The 15,974-nt window shown below is 48.5% G+C and overlaps 1 protein-coding gene across 2 annotated transcripts in view; it reads left to right on the top strand.

The window, feature by feature from the left end:
- LOC135810916 (fibrillin-3-like) overlaps window positions 1-15,974 on the top strand; it is a 128,515-nt gene that overhangs the window by 81,226 nt on the left and 31,315 nt on the right. The window lies entirely within an intron of this gene.

Raw genomic sequence — 15,974 nt, 5'->3', positions numbered from 1 at the left:
TTCTCTACCCCCAGTATAAATTCTGGCTTCGTTTTCGTTCTTGCTCATTCCCATGTATCTACTGATGAAAATGGGTGAAAAGCTTTTAGTATTATGAAATTGACAACCTTGTTGTTGTGTGTATATATATATATATATTTATTTAAATAGAGACGTAGGCGAACAAAATTTGTATACACACAACAACAAGGTTGTCAGTTTCATAACACTAAAAGCTTTTCACACATTTTCATCAGTAGATACATGGGAATGAGCAAGAACGAAAACGAAGCCAGATGTACGGGAATTTGGCCAGCAGCAGGCAGAGAACTCTGGATCGCTGTTCCTGTGCTCTTTCGATGTAGTCAGCCTCTTTACAAACGTGCCTCTCAAGGAAACAATAGATATCTGCATACAGTCGCTATACCATGATGATGAAATATCAGCCCCGCAAATACCCCAAGATCTTTTCAAGAAGCTGCTTTTCAAAGCCACATCAGACGTGCAGTTCAATTTCAATGGCAATATGTACGCACAGAGGGACGGAGTAGCCATGGGTTCACCCTTGGGCCCCGTGCTAGCCAATATCTTTGTTGGATATTTTGAGAACACAATTCCAGACAGTCATTGGCCCCAATTCTATAGGCGTTATGTGGATGACACATTCGCAGCATTTCACAACCGGAAACTGGCATTGGAATTCTCTGAGCGTTTAAATAATCTTCACCCAGCTCTCCAGTTTACAATGGAGGAGGAGAATAATGGGGAATTGCCGTTTCTTGATGTATTGATTAAGCATTCTTCCACAGAATTGCTCACCCCAGTATATAGAAAGCCGAAGTTCACAGGTCTTTACACCCGCTGGGACTCGTTTTGTGACACTAGAAACAAAATCAATTTGATCAGATCATTAACTTTCAGAGCTAAAACCATCTGCTCACCATCACTATTATCAGCTGAAATTGCTAAGCTAGAGGATATTCTGTGTTCTAACGGTTACCCACTCAAAGTACTCAAGCGAGTCATGACAAGCGTTCTTGAACCTAGCCCAGATACAGCTTCTGCACAACTTGAACCTGCAACGCGTATTATCACAAAATTGCCGTGGAAAGGGCAAAATTGCATTGCCTTCCGCAAAAAGATTAAAGCTGCGATTTTGAACTGCTATCCTACAGTATCCCCCATTGTAATTTATACAACCAGGCCCGCATTCAGGTCTATCGCGAAGGATGTTTCACCAACTCTTGAAAATAGTAATTTTATTTACAAATATGCGTGTCGCTGTGAGCGAACGTACGTTGGTGAGACATGTCAGCGATTCTCGGAAAGGATCAAGCAGCATATCCCAGACAAGCTGTACAAGAAGCCGCCTGACAAACGTGTGGCAACAAGTGATAGCGCCATCATAAAGCATTTGCAGGCGCAACCTGAATGCATCCCGCAAGAACGCAACAGCAGCTTCAGTGTGATCACACCAGCCCGGAACAGCGCGCACAGATTCACACTGGAGGCGCTGTACATTCGCAGTTTGAGGCCAGAGCTGTGTCGACAAAAGAAGCACATCAAGGTGCTGCGGCTGTTCAAGCTGCAACCGGACTGACAACTTTATCACGTGTTTGTTCTGGTACTGCATCCCCCTCATGTGTTGTTTCCCGCATTTTTCCACTGCTCCATACATTCTTATGGTAGTGTAGTGTGGACTTGAGGCGCGTAAGAATATTCTTGCTGATTCTCTACCCCCAGTATAAATTCTGGCTTCGTTTTCGTTCTTGCTCATTCCCATGTATCTACTGATGAAAATGGGTGAAAAGCTTTTAGTGTTATGAAACTGACAACCTTGTTGTTGTGTGTATATATATATATATATACCCAATGCTGTAGACAGCAAGCTGTTTCGGCCATAAAGGCCTCATCAGCACAGCTACGAGCTAAATAGGCCGAGCTACCAGCCATGGTGCAAAGGAGGCACCTAAGACATTAAGGTAGCTCGTCGCTCTAGCGCCAGAGTGCTCAAACTACACAAAGTAGCGGGCATTGCGCGATATATAAATAGAGAGGTAGGCGAACAAAATTTATATACACACAACAACAAGGTTGTCAGTTTCATAATACCAAAAGCTTTTCACCCATTTTCATCAGTGGTTACATGGGAATGAGCAAGAACGGAAACGAAGCCAGAATTAATACTGGGGGTAGAGAATCAGCAAGAATATTCTTACGTGCATCAAGTTCACACTACACTACCATAAGAATGTATGGAGCAGTGGAAAAATGCGGGAAACAACACGTGAGGGGAATGCAGTACCAGAACAAACACGTGATAAAGTTGTCAGTCCGGTTGCAGCTTGAACAGCCGTAGCACCTTGATGTGCTTCTTTTGTCGACACAGTTCTGGCCTCAAACTGCGAATGTACAGCGCCTCCAGTGTGAATCCGTGCGCGCTGTTCTGGGCTGGTGTGATGACACTGAAGCTGTTGTTGCATTCCTGCGGGATGCATTCAGGTTGCGCCTGAAACTGACAACCTTGTTGTTGTGTGTATATAAATTTTCATCGCCTACCTCTCTGTTTAAATATATATTCCTCTGTGCTGCGCTGACGAGTCCACAAAGGACGAAACAGTTCTGTCCGCAGATTGAGTATTTCGCTCCTGCTCTTGTAGCAGTTGAGCACTCTTGCGTGGGGTAGTGCCTTTGCTGTTAGCGTTATGCAGAACTCACTGACTTGTCAGTTTGAGCACTCTGTTTCGTCCTTTGTGGACTCGTCAGCGCAGCACAGAGGAAATGAGGCCGAACCTGATAGCAATGGAAATAAAAATTTCCAATCAGCCCCGAACGTACCTTCCCAGAGTGCTCAAACTGACAAGTCAGTGAGCTCTGCATAACGCAAACAGCAAAGGCACTTCCCCACGCAAAAGTGCTCAACTGCTACAAGAGCAGGAGCGAAATACTCAATCTGCGGACAGAACTGTTTCGTCCTTTGTGGACTAGTCAGCGCAGCACAGAGGAAATGAGGCCGAACCTGATAGCAATGGAAATAAAAATTTCCAATCAGGCCCGAACGTACCTTGCCAGAGTGCTCAAACTGACAAGTCAGTGAACTCTGCATAACGCAAACAGCAAAGGCACTTCCCCACGCAAAAGTGCTCAACTGCTACAAGAGCCGGAGCGAAATACTCAATCTGCGGACAGAACTGTTTCGTCCTTTGTGGACTCGTCAGCGCAGCACAGAGGAAATGAGGCCGAACCTGATAGCAATGGAAATAAAAATTTCCAATCAGGCCCGAACGTACCTTGCCAGAGTGCTCAAACTGACAAGTCAGTGAGCTCTGCATAACGCAAACAGCAAAGGCACTTCCCCACGCAAAAGTGCTCAACTGCTATAAGAGCAGGAGCGAAATACTCAATCTGCGGACAGAACTGTTTCGTCCTTTGTGGACTCGTCAGCGCAGCACAGAGGAAATGAGGCCGAACCTGATAGCAATGGAAATAAAAATTTCTAATCAGGCCCGAACGTACCTTGCCAGAGTGCTCAAACTGACAAGTCAGTGAGCTCTGCATAACGCAAACAGCAAAGGCACTTCCCCACGCAAAAGTGCTCAACTGCTATAAGAGCAGGAGCGAAATACTCAATCTGCGGACAGAACTGTTTCGTCCTTTGTGGACTCGTCAGCGCAGCACAGAGGAAATGAGGCCGAACCTGATAGCAATGGAAATAAAAATTTCTAATCAGGCCCGAACGTACCTTGCCAGAGTGCTCAAACTGACAAGTCAGTGAGCTCTGCATAACGCAAACAGCAAAGGCACTTCCCCACGCAAAAGTGCTCAACTGCTACAAGAGCAGGAGCGAAATACTCAATCTGCGGACAGAACTGTTTCGTCCTTTGTGGACTCGTCAGCGCAGCATATTACATGTATATACAATGATGCAGACAGCGTGACTGTTTCTGCCAATGAGGCCTCATCAGTGCAACCCCGAGCTTAGGATTGAACTGTCAGCCATGGCTACGAGAACCACAGACATAAGGACAGCTCGATGTACTAGCGCTGAGAGTGCTCAAACTACCAGAAGTAGCGGCCAAAGCATAAAGCTAACCAGCGCAAGTGCGTCATATTGAGAGTGCTCTACAAGATCGAAATCGAGGACTGAAAGACTCAATGATGCAGACAGCCAGACTGTTTCGGCCAATGAGGGTATTATGTTATAATAGAGGAGGAGATCCCTGTTATTATATATAATATAATATCTTGACTAGTTTGAAGGAAAGACACAAACGGGACAGTCTGAAGAAAAAATTGACTGTCACCACCAGGAATCGAACCAGGGACCCTCGCTTGTAGCTAGCGATGATCAAACCATTGAGCTATGGTATAGTCGTCATCCCAGCGGAGGCCGTTCAGCATTCTCTTCAGACTTCTTAACTGACACTTCCTGTGAGTCCACACAGGCGGGTTGGACGCAGCCCCCACTGTACCCACACACTTCACGCACCCACAGCACGGGGGAGCCCCAGGTCATAAAATCTTGACTAGTTTGAGGGAAAGACACAAGCGGGAAATGTCTGTAGAAAAAATTGACTGTCACCACAAGGACTCGAACCAGGGACCCTCGCTTGTAGCTAGTGATGCTCTAACCACTGAGGTATGGTATAGTCATCATCCCAGCAGAGACTGTTCAACATTTTCTTCAGACTTCGTAACTGACACTTCCTGTGAATCCACACAGGTGGGTGGGACGCAGCTCTCACTTTACCCACACACTTCACGCACCCACAGCACTCGGGGAGCCCCAGGTCATAAAATCTTGACTAGTTTCAGGGAAAGACACAAGCGGGAAAAGTCTGAAGAAAATTGACTGTTATTATATATATATATATGAGCCGCAATCAGCGAAAACGACCCTTTGAGATTTCGTAATTTTTCGAGAGAAAGGTCGATTTGTGACGTTCAACGATTTTTGATCGCGCTGCGAACAGCGCGACGACTTCTTGAACTCCTTGCTTGAAGTAATTTATTTTGAAGTTGAAGTGGTGTCGAGTGGTGATTCCAGTGTTCCTTGATCTTGTTGCGATGGCTGCGGACGCCAGAGCTGTTCGCAGAGCACACACGGCAGTCATTGCCTACAGCTAGCTCGAGCCTGGTGGGGAGTGGATGTTGAAGTAGCCGCTTAAGTTCAGAATGAGGATGAAACGTGTTTTGGTTCCGACATCGATGTCGACAGCAAGGCGGAATCGCAGCCGTCAGCTCCTGCTTCGATGCGGCTCAAGGTGGCCGATGACTCGTCAGAGTCGGAAGATGAGGAGTCGTCAAGTGAGATAAATTCTGAGTCTGGGGCTAGTGACGGTAGCGACGTCGTGTCTTCAGCTGCGGAGGAAGAAATGGAAGACGAGATTGGGGAACGACTCGACGCGGGCTGCAGCTGCGAATGTGTCGATCATTTCTCCGCAATCATCAGCTATTCTTTGTCATTATAGCTGCTTACTTCACTAGTTCAAAAGTATTCAAGCTGCCCACCCACCTTCGAATGCTGAATATTCATTGTACACATACATCGTATACGTAAATTGCACCAATTTGGAGTACATATTGTGTATTGGTGTCTATACCGACCTAATATACACCCCCACTCACCACCCTACAGGGCACCAGGTATGTACTGGTACATATTGTACCAGTGATTGATTGATTGATTGGATTGATTGGATTTTTATTTATAGTGGTGACTATAACAGACAATTGCCTAATAACAATAGACCCACTCGAGGGAAAGATGCAAAAAGATATGAATAATTAACATAGTAGACTACCGGTATTGGATAGGTGATCATGTTCGCATTTTGCATAGCTGAAAGTCATAATTACTAGCGTGAAAAAGCAAGGCATTGGGGTAACAGTTTCTTAAAACGGGCGGAGTTATCCACACAGCGAGCTAGAGGGTGCAAATCATTCCACAGCTTAGCACATTGGAAGGAAGCGCCATGACGGGCAAAGGCAGTTCTGAGCATGGGCAACTTAAGAGTGCGTGATACAAGGCTGCGCGTTGCAAGACCATTATTTAAACGCTCGAACATTTGACTTAATGTGACACTACAGCGGCCTTCCAAACAGCGCCACGTCAGATACAGTAATTTCTTGCAATACATGGTTGCCAAACGATCTAGACCAAGTCTCGCAAATAAAGGGCTTGATGGGCTACAAAAACCAGTATCATACACTGAACGCAAAGCTCGCTTTAGCATTCGTTCAAGCCTACCTAACTGGGTTAAGGAAAGGCCAGCAGAAAAACAATTTGATGCATATAGAAAATCTGGCAACACTAGGCACTTTACGAAGGTTTCTCGGCAAGTCATCGGAATATTGTGTCGATTTCGGAACAGAATACCAATTTTACTGGCTAGTTTGGAGACCATAGAATCAACTTGAGTGCTCCAAGAAAGATCCTGGTCCAAATGTATTCCAAGGTACTTTGCACATGTCACATTCTTGAGCTGCACTCCATGGCAGTAGACTGCAAATTGAATATTCCACTTCATATTATACCAGTGAACCAATAATATACCTGATATTATACCAGTGAACCAATAAAATACTTGATATTATACTGCTTTTTTAGGAGTGGAAATAGCCACAGCAAAAACCAGCAAAATGAGACAGGGAAATTTAGACTCAGGAGCTCAAAACAGCAGCAAAACCGAACAAATCCATAAGCAAAATTTAGGCAAAGAGACCAGCATCAAAGAAAACAAAAATGCAGGCAATCAAGACTCATTCTCTGGCTTGACCTTCTTCTTCAGTTTCAAAGGTAAGCGAGGGTTTCTGGGAGGAGCAGCACGTGCAGGAGGATAGAGTGATAAGCTGATGGTTACATTCGATGAGCCATAAACACAAATTCCACCAGGGGACACAGGTGGCACAAAAGACTCAGCAGCAGCACTAGTTTCTGACGAAGCACAAAGTACAGTATTTTCTTTGCCAGGAGCTGATTTGGTAGTGGCAGGCTTACAATCAATGGCGGAAGCTGCAGCACTGGCATCAGCGAGAGTAGGCCTATCATAAGCTTGTAAAGATTGAACTTTCTTATGTCCGCTGACAGCCATAATCTGCCTATCCTCTATTCCTGCAAATTTCATCAAAGTGATGGAAGTCGCTCTAAGACAGTGATTCGTGTACGACTGTGACAAATTGCTAGCTTCTGAGAGCCTTCTCATCATGACGGACAAAAGATTATGAGAAATGGGAGCATTCATGTATCAACAAGAATCTGCCATACCTTTGGTGGTGCGAGCCCGTTGAAATAGCCTGTCACATTCGGGATGGAGATGGGAGAGGTACTTCTTGATGACACGGATTTGACGCAGGTCCTCGATACACCCAATTGAGGAGAAGCTGCTTCCCTTCAGACCGCCGGTGTGATTCTTGCTCATGAAGTCAGTTGCAAGCGCCACCCTTTCTCTTCCGTCTGGGCTCGTCAGGCGAAATTACTGGTCAGTCGGCGACACGCATTTTTCACAAAAATTTGCGTTTCACCTGCTGGGAGAGTATGCGTGTACTCGAATCTCATCCTGAGCACGTTTTTTTCTTCTTTTTTTAGCTCCAGTATAGCTGTAATTTTCATTGCAAAGCCGTCCTCGATTGTTGTGTTCGTTGTTCAAACGAAGTGGACATTCAATCATGAAGGCAGAGGACATAGGAGCCTGATTGGAGTTTATCGTGGCATAGGACGGCCACACAGAGACACTTTGGGATTTTCTGAATATAAAATACCGTACGCACGATGCTGAGATCAATTTGTGCGATATCAAATTGTTTGTGATCTACCACATCGAGCAGAACGGGATCCAAACACAAGCTTACCGACGGTTAGGCTGCCGACCTGACTGGACAAATGATCCCTGGCTTCACCAGACGCCAGAAGTCGGACACCATGTCCTTTGCCGCGACGTCCATCTCCAAAAAGAACTCCATCTTCGTCGTGAAAAGGCTTGAAATACTCAATATTCAACCGAGATTCGCGGTCTTTTGGAGGATAGCGGCTCCAATTACTATACTAATTCACCCACGAACACCAAGACTGTGAGAGTAGAAAATAGAGTACTTGTTGTTGTCAATCGAGTGGGGAAGAAGCCGAAAGGCAACGGCAGAGGAGAAAAATAAACAAGTCGGATAACTCAGTGTGTACAAATGCATGCCGTACGGGACTGGGTTGTACCGCAGAGTTCAAGGTTCATACGAACGCGCGGCATGTGCAAGAAAATCGTATACGGGAATACAACGTGAGTTACAAACATGGTGTACGCTGTGCTGTACACCTCCGCAAAAGCAAGTGTGACGCAAAAGGGAAAAACCTGAAAATCTATGGTAAACCAGACGAAACACAAATAATCCATAAAGCGCGCAGCGGGTTGCTACATCACTCCCCCGCCAGTGGACGAGAGGCACGATACGAACACGATAAACTCAGAGAATAGAGAGAAAACGAAAGAAGAAAACCAGAGGTACTAAGTACGACTGGGTAGTGAGCAATGACACAAAGAGAGTCAGGAGAGCAAGTGAGCAGGCTTAAGACGGTCTACAGAGACAACCTGCTCCTTGCCTTTCACCAGCACTTTGAAATATTTAGCACTGCGGCGAACAACAGGGTAGGGACCATCATAGGGTGGCTGAAGTGGCTTTCGAACTGCATCGCAGCGGATAAACACTTTAGCAGCAGATTGCAGATCAGCGGGCAGATGGATAGGAGTAGAGTCGGACACCTGGCGAACAGGCAGTGGTTGCAAGCGGTGCAGGGCGTTAGCAAGACGAGCGACATAATCGGCTCCACCCGAGCGGATGGGAGCAGACGTGCCAGGGAAGAATTCACCTGGGAGCCGGAGACTAGTCCCATACACAAGCTCAGCGGCGGAACAATCAGTGTCAGTCTTCGTGGAGGAGCGGATACTGAGGAGGATCAACGGTAGTGATGTCAGCCAGTGGGTTGGACCATTGAGAGCTTTCAGTGACGACTTCAAGTGGCGGTGAAAGCGTTCCACCATACCATTCGATTGGGGATGGTAGGAGGTGGTGCGGGAGCGGTGACATCCAAGTAACTTCATCAGTTCTGACCAGAGATTGGACTCGAACTGAGCGCCACGGTCCGACACAAGGGAGGACGGAACGCCAAATCGGGAAACCCAGCCATAGACGAAGGCAGCGGCTACTGTAGCGGCAGTTGAATCAGCAATAGGGAAGGCTTCTGGCCAGCGGGTGAAGCGGTCGATGCAGGTTAGCAGGTATGTATAACCCTGGCAGGTAGGCAGAGGGCCAACTAGGTCAACATGTACCTGTGCAAAGCGGTCGTCGGGTGGCAGAAACTGGCCAACCGGGCTTTTCACATGACGGAACACTTTGGCGCGCTGACACTGCTCACACGTGCGGGTCCAGGTGGTGATATCACGGTGCATGTGCGGCCAAACAAAACGAGCGGCAATGAGGCGGTTGCTGGCGCGGATCCCAGGGTGACTAAGGCCATGAAGCGAGTCAAAGACAGCACGGCGGAACTGCAGCGGTACAAACGGACGGGCGGGCAATGTTGCAGCATCGCACAGCACAGGAGCAGCAGAGCCAGGCAGAGCAAGAGACTGAAGACGCAAGGCAGAGTCAGGATGATTGAGATAAGACTGAGTTTCAGCATCAGCTTGTTGCGCAGCAGCGAGACTAGCAAAGTCAACAGTGGCAGGCGGCGAGACAACTGAGACAGCAGAGACAGCAATACGAGACAAAGCATCCGCAACCGGATTGTGCTCACCCTTAACGAAACGAATGTCCGTGGTAAATTCTGCGATGAATGACAGCTGACGGAGGACACGGGGCGAGTGTGATGCTGTGGTGGTCTGATTCAGAGCAAACGTCAACGGCTTGTGGTCCGTTAAGACGCGGAACACACGACCTTCGATGTAGTAGCGGAAGTGTTTGACAGCCAGATACACCGACAATAGCTCTCGGCCGAAGGTGCTATATCGGCGCTCGGTGTCAGACAACTTCTTGCTGAAGAAGGCCAGCGGTTGCCAGGAGCTGTGCACGTATTGTTGCAGTACAGCGCCCACACACAGGTCAGATGCGTCAGCCATTATGCAAATCGGCGCTCGCACACAGGGATGACAGAGCAGGGTAGCGGAGGCCAGAGCAGCTTTAGCGGCGAGAAATGCATCAGCAGCAGCTGGTGGCCAGACAAAATCAGGCGGCTTACGTGGCGGACGAGCAGACTGTTTGCCGACCTTGGTGCATAGCAGACCCGTTAGGGGCTGAACAATCTCCGCACAATGCGGGATGAAGCGTCGATAGTAGTTCAGCATCCCCAAGAACTTACGGAGCTGGGTCAGCGAGGTGGGTGCACAGAACTGCTGGATGGCGTCGACCCGACTGGCAGGAGGGCAGATTCCATCGGCAGACACAGTGTGGCTCAGGAATTCCACGGTGGGCACGGCAAATACGGACTTGGTGACATTAATAACGAGCCCATGCTTATCGAGGCGTTGCAGAACCTGCTCCACGTGGCTGAGGTGGGTGGACAGGTCTGGGCTGCCGACGAGCAAGTCATCAATATAGTCGAAGCTGCAGTCGAGGCCGGCGAGCACCTGATCCATAAATCGCTGGAAGGATTGTGCAGCGTTGCAAAGGCCAAACGGCATGCGCACAAACTCGAAGAGGCCAAATGGCGTCGTGACAGCAGTTTTTGCAATATCGGCGGGATCGACAGGGATTTGGTGGTACGCCCGGACCAGGTCGATCTTGGTGAAAACCTTGCAGCCGGCGAGTCGTACCGTAAAATCCTGTATGTGAGGAATTGGGTACCGATCTGGTTGAGTGGCCAGATTGAGGGCGCGGTAGTCGCCGCAAGGTCGCCAATCTCCGTTGGGTGTGGGGACCATGTGGAGTGGGCTGGCCCAGGGTGACTCGGATGGCCGGATGATGCCAAGGTCAAGCATGTGCTGAAATTCCTGCTTCGCCGCTGCCAAGCGTTCAGGAGCGAGGCGGCGTGGCTTGGCGAAAACAGGAGGTCCACTGGTGACAATGTGATGCGCCACGTTATGCAGAACGGGCCGATCAAACGCAGGAGGTTGCGTGACAGACTGATAGCGAGCCAGCATGGAGCGAATAGGCGGCGGTAAAGAGTCAGGCATTAACGCATGTGCAGACGGCTGAGCGGAGGCAGAAACAGGCACAGAGATATGCAGTGAGGTGCGGGCGTCCAGCAAGCGGCGGCTGTGCAGATCAACCTGCAGCTGGAAATTAGCGAGGAAATCTGCACCGAGAATGGGCTGCATAATGTCGGCCACGACAAACACCCACTGAAAACGGCGACGGAGACCAATGTCAATAGTCAGGGATCGCATCCCATAGGTGACAATGGTGCTGCCATTAGCTGCTCGTAGTGGTGGAGTGCCACGGCAACGGTGACGCTCCTGGGAGGTCGGCGGCACTACACTGACAGCGGCTCCGGTGTCCACCAAGAACTGCATCTTGGAGAGCCGATCACGGACGTGCAGGCGGCGACTTCCAGCTAGGCCAGACAAGGGTGCCACTACTTGCTGGCCTGCGCGTTTTCCTGCCGCTTGAAAGAGCAGGGGCTCCGGCAATGGCGAGCACGATCGCCGAATCGGTGGTGATAAAAGCACACGTCACGTGTTGGTGTGCTGGACCGGGAGTGCGAAGGTGTGCTGCTCCGACTTGTAGAACGACCACGGAAACGAGGCTCAGCAAGGGCTGACACTGCTGCAGTCAGTTCAGCAATTTGCCGCTCCAGGCGTGCCACAGTACTGTCCGGCATACTTGCTGCCGCGGGACGAAGAGCCATGATTGCGTTCGCTTCGGGCGAAACTGCCAAAATCCGGTCGGCCATGGTGGCCAGATCCTCCAGGGGCAGTGCCTCTGAGCTTGACGCGAGGATCAGGCGGGCTTTCTCTGGCAGCCGCTGGATGAACAACTCGCGGAACAGTCCGTCGTCCATTGTGTGGTCGTCCAGGAGTTGTTGCATCCGCCGCAACAGCTGTGTGGGCTTCCTGTCACCCAATTCTTCTTCGGAGAGGAGCAGGCGTATGCGGCGCTGCTCACTCAGCTGCGTACGCTGTATCAAGCGAGCTTTCAGCTGGTCAAACGGTGCATCCTCAGGCGGGTTGAGGATGAGGTCGCGTACCTCGGTGGCGAAGTCAGCGCTCAAACTGCTGATGACATGGTGGAATTTCGTGGACTGCCTGCTGATATTCCTAGTCCGGAACAAACTTTCCACCACGCCGAACCAGACTTGTGGGTCGCTCGCGTAGTAAGGCGGTAGCTTCACCGCAGTAATGGCTGACACATCGGGACTGCCAGCACGGTGTGCGGGCGGGTCGGCGTTGGCAGCGACAAGAGTACCTGTGCCTTGTTCTGTCTCTGTGGACGAAGGCGCCTGCTTAGCGGCCAACCTGCTCGGTGTCCCTGTGCTCTTGGCGGCCAGCGCGGTCTCGGTGCGAGCTAGCAATTTGCTGCTACCGATAGGTGTGCTGGGCATGGGAGTGCCTTTAGCATGGGCTGAGGTATCGCGCTCCATTACTACTACTAGTACTAGGCAGGGTCTTCAACCACACACGAACGAAAATTACTTGCAGCGAGAGTTCGGGATACCGGCACTTGGGCTACACAACGCGGTAGCCTGATGCTGACCGGTTGTACGGGGTCACCAATTTGGAGGATAGCGGCTCCAATTACTATACTAATTCACCCACGAACACCAAGACTGTGAGAGTAGAAAATAGAGTACTTGTTGTTGTCAATCGAGTGGGGAAGAAGCCGAAAGGCAACGGCGGAGGAGAAAAATAAACAAGTCGGATAACTCAGTGTGTACAAATGCATGCCGTACGGGACTGGGTTGTACCGCAGAGTTCAAGGTTCATACGAACGCGCGGCATGTGCAAGAAAATCGTATACGGGAATACAACGTGAGTTACAAACATGGTGTACGCTGTGCTGTACACCTCCGCAAAAGCAAGTGTGACGCAAAAGGGAAAAACCTGAAAATCTATGGTAAACCAGACGAAACACAAATAATCCATAAAGCGCGCAGCGGGTTGCTACAGTCTCACCCTTTCTCAGATCGAATCATTTTTTGTTGTAGCAGTTGCAGGGCAGATCCCCGCCACTACTTCAACAGAAGATGGCTCCAAAGCATGCCTGGAACAAGCCATATCGAGGTTGCAAGCCACCCCTCTCAGCACTTTTTTGGAAGAAATTCGAAATTTCAATGGTGGAAGATATACTATGAAGAGATTTTCAAAAAGTATGTTTCGCGGAGCGATCGCTCAACCTACGTCATTCAAACTTTGCAGGATGGTTCAGACGTACATGCTAGGCATGGAACCACAGAAGATGATATCATAGCTGACACACAGAGTCACACACACAGCAGATTCGTGTGCACAGATACGAAATTAGTGGACGTCGTCATCTTCTTCCCGCTGATCTCAAATGTACTATGACGTGCTATTTCGCCTGACGTGCTGAAGACAAGGTCACTTTTCACAAGTGTCGCCTGGACCTCGCCACCTCGGAGACAAAAGTGGGTTGTACTGATGAACCACACATACATGGACAACTTGATTGGGTCCTGTGTGTCCTGAACATCGGCGAAATGTTCCTTCAATTTTTCCAAATCTCTAGGACTAATGGCGGATTTGTGCTCCACGGCTGGTTCTTGGCCCGACCTTTTCCGTTCCTTCAGTACACCGTCCAGTACATTGTTGGATTGCTTGAATTCCGCATCGTTGAATATATTGACAGTGGGCCGCAGAGAAATCAAATGGCGACTAATCGCAGCTCGGCCTGCCACCAAACTGTTCCGCTTGTACGGCTCGCCGTTCTTCCGCTTCGCATCAGCGTAAAAGCCTTCCAGAAGCTTGGCAAGCTCAGGTACAAGTGTCAATTTAAAGTCCAAAGGAACAGATTTTTCCTCGGCATAATCTTCCAGAGCCCTGATCCACGTGCTGGTGGCCTTCTTCGTTGAAACGGGTACGGCATCATCAACAAATTTAGTTCTTTCTTCCTCAGTGGAGGAAGCAAACCTCTTCGCACGTGGCTCCATCTCAGAAATTTGTTTTCTCTACAAAATCCACATATCTCCAGACACTGGGGTGAATGATGGAGTGTGGTGGTGGGAATGAACGTGGTCATGGGGAGCATGCGCAGTTGAACACCGGCATGCATGCGCAGTTGAACACCGGCATCAGAGCAGCTTTTTCGAAATTTTCTTGTAAAAACATAAAAAAATCAGCGTGTACGTGTACGTGTCGGTACGTGTAGCCTGTAGGTACGGAACGTGTGGTGATGCCAGTGGATTTTGAAGAATTTTATCAGCGAAGGAAATTGTTGTATTATGCCTTCCACAATCTCTCCCAGGAAGTGTGGTGAGTGTGTGGTGTATATATAGGTCGGTATAAGTAGGATAAACCCTTCAGCTTCGTGTTTATTGGGAATATATTTCTTTCATAAACACCTCGCCTACGGCTCGGTGTTTATTCTGAAATATATTCCCAATAAACACTCAGCTTCAGGGTTTATCCTATACATCCACCCATTTAGAATCGGAATATTGAACTTTTTCTTGGCTGAGCTCCTTCAGTAGATGAGGTTCAACAAATTTCTAACCAAAAATGAATTTTGAAAATGTTGACCCTAAGGGCTGTTTTCGCTGGTTGAGGCCCATATATATATATATACTGTATACCCAATGCTGTAGACAGCAAGCTGTTTCGGCCATAAAGGCCTCATCAGTACAGCTACGAGCTAAATAGGCCGAGCTACCAGCCATGGTGGAGGAGGCACCACAGACATTAAGGTAGCTCGTCGCTCTAGCGCCAGAGTGCTCAAACTACAAAATGTAGCGGGCATTGCGTGATGCAGCAGCACTAGAGCAGCCTACTATACTGTATATATATTTAAAGGGGAAATTAAGGCAAAAATTAAAATTTCACCAGTTGTAGTCTTCGGGGTGCTGAGTCGAATGGTCTTGGTCCGAGGAAGCTGAGACGCTCCCTTCCTACTTGAATCCCAATCGAACTCGTGCACTTCCACCGAAACTGGGTGACTGCGCCCTACTAGATGGGGATTTGTATGCAAAATGTCACTAAAAGCGTCATTTCGTTCTTATAAAAGCACGGATGACCGCGATTGGCCCATATGTTGTAGTCTTTTGGACGCTGAGTCGACTGGTTTTGGTCCGAAAAGGCTGCGATGCAGCGTTCCTCCTTTATTCCCAATTAAACATGGTTGAAGAAGCGGTCACGTGCTCCTGCGTACACCAGTCACCTGGTCACCGTGCCTGCAGGGTACAACTTACTAGCCTGTTTGACCTTTTTTGGGTGCAGTCCTGTCACTCGAGTTGAACTCGAGTTGAACCTTGGTGTTCTTCAGATTTTTTCCGTTTGTGTCTTTCCCTCAAAATAGTGAAGGTATTATTATATTAACTGGTTTGAGGGAAAGAGACAAACGGGAAAAGTCTGAAGAAAAAATTGACTGTCACCACCAGGACTCGAACCAGGGACCCTCGCTTGTAGCCAGCGATGCTCTAACCACTGAGCTATTATTATATGCAATGAATATAACTAAATGCGCACTCATATCACAACCATGGGGACGAATCATGCATTCCAGAACGTTTTCTTGTCACAATTATCAATGGAATTCGTGACTAAAGAGAATGATGAAACTACAATAGGATTTATACACTTGCAGTGGAACAGCGAGGATACAAGCATAGTAAGAAAAATAGCACAAACCTAGGAACAATTTGCACAGATAATAAACTATGGTGAGGTGAGAAATGATAGGAAATTCAGCAAGTGCAGTGTGACAATGGACATGCATGTGCAAGTGTGTGTGAGTGCGAATTTACTGGAATAGCGCTTGCTGAATTTCCTATCATTTCTCACCTCACCATAGATTATTACCTGTGCAAATTGTTCCTAGATTTGTGCTATTTTTCTTACTAT

Source organism: Sycon ciliatum, chromosome 2 (genome assembly GCF_964019385.1).
Source record: "Sycon ciliatum chromosome 2, ocSycCili1.1, whole genome shotgun sequence".
NCBI lineage: Eukaryota > Metazoa > Porifera > Calcarea > Leucosolenida > Sycettidae > Sycon > Sycon ciliatum.
This window is presented reverse-complemented; position numbering and strand designations above follow the sequence as displayed.